The sequence below is a fragment of the Salmo trutta genome, chromosome 4 (assembly GCF_901001165.1).
Source record: "Salmo trutta chromosome 4, fSalTru1.1, whole genome shotgun sequence".
Lineage (NCBI taxonomy): Eukaryota > Metazoa > Chordata > Actinopteri > Salmoniformes > Salmonidae > Salmo > Salmo trutta.
In genome coordinates, this window is record NC_042960.1 from 41,957,088 (window position 1) to 41,959,095 (window position 2,008).

The following is a 2,008-nucleotide window of genomic DNA, read 5'->3' on the forward strand; positions in this document are numbered from 1 at the left end:
AGGTGGTGCCACAGTGTGGATCAATCCACCAGAGCAGAAGGGCATAATAGGAGGAAAATGTAGCCTAACCTGAAAACTAGCTGTTATTGGCAGAGATGTTTGGAACTGGTCTATTAACTTATATGCAACTCCACCCATGCAAAACCTACTGATTAAAATGTCCTGTGTTGATTGTATTTTCAATCGGAAACTATTAGGAAATAACAGCTGAAATGATCAGGCCTCTCCGGAAGGTTTGTATGAAACATAGTAAAAGTAAAAGAGAATAGGAAAAACAATTAGGGGTGTTTTAAGGACAATATGGATAATACAATAGGTGTGAAAATGTTTAGCAATTCAATTTCAGCCTGAAAGCATTTTTTATTCAAAATTAAATAAACTTTATTTGGTTGGCTTGACACTTTATATACACTAAACAAAAATGTACATGCAACAATTTCAAAGATTTTATTGAATTACAGTTCATAAAAGGAAGTACAGATGACTGGGAATAAAGATATGCACGTTGTCCATAGCTTATGCCTGCCCATACTATAACCACACCACAACCATGGGGCACTTTGTTCACGTTGACATCAGAAAATCGCTTGCCCACACATGCTATCTGAGATCTACCCGGTACAGTTGAAACCGGGATTCATCCATGAAGAGCACACTTCTCCAGTGTACCAGTGGCCATCGAGTCGGTAATGACGCCCAACTGCAGTCAAGTCAATGATGATGAGCACGCAGATGAGCTTCCCTGAGATGGTTTCTGACAGTTTTGCAGAATTTCTTTGGTTGTGCACAACCACCGTTTCATCAGCTGTCCTGGTGGCTGGTCTCAGACGATCCCGCAGGTGAAGAAGCAAGATGTGGAGGTCCTGGGCTGGCGTGGTTTCACGTGGTTTGCTGTTGTGAGGCTTGTTGGACGTTCTGCCAAATTCTCTAAAACGACATTGGAGGCGGTTAATGGTAGAAAAATGTACATTCAATATTTTGGCAACAGCTCTGGTGGAAATTCCTGCAATCAGCATGCCAATTGCATGCTCTGTCAAAACTAGAGACATCTGTGGCATTGTGTTGTGACAAAACTGCTCAACTAATATTTCTATATATTGTGTATGCTTTTATTTTTTTATTTTTTACTCAAACCACCCATGTGTTGGATTGGACCTGTATGTTTGACACTCCTGCTCTAGAGCCTACCCTTCTTACCTCTTCAAAGTAGGAGGATACATATGCAAATAAAAGACGACTGGTTATTGGTCAGAATAATTACATCCGATTGTGATGTCATGCTGTGGGCCAAAAAGTCCATCCCAACTGAACAGGCTAAAATTCCACTAAACGGGCATTATCATAATGTTCACAATTTCAGAGTGTTATTTTGACCTCATATTGTGGAAATAATAATAAAAATAGAAAAAAAACTTTTTGACTGCGCTGCCCCTTTACACTGCCAGTAAAGTGCTGAAGCAATCAAGATGACTATGAGCGGAATTGTTAGATACTCCACCTGAAATTGGAGAAATGTGTCACCTCCTCATGCCCGCTGGTGCACCATTGCCTGGCTCATAGTAAATTACATTTTGTACCTTTTCATAATAGGGCCCTATAAAAAAAAGACCCAGAGTAAAGAGAAATGGCAGCGAAGGACTGATGTGTGTGATCTGTTGTGGTCAATACTTTACAGTAGACACTATAGTGTGTGTCTGAGTGCCACCCTCGCCCCCGCTGTGTCAGAGTCTGACAGGTCTCCCATGTGTTGATTCCCTCCACACAGAGCTGACGCCCCCTCGGCTGAAAAGACTACCGGTAATCACAATTATTATCACACTTTAAATACCGCTATCACAATTCTCTGCAATTACTATTGAGTTCCTGTCCCCCTGTGTATATACAGTATTACATTCAGCCCCAAATGTAGTGCCACGCATTTAGGATTACTTTCTCTGTTTTTTCTCAATCGGTTTTTCAGAACTGTGTGTTCAGTTTGTTGTACAGTATTATGTGTATATCTTAAAGT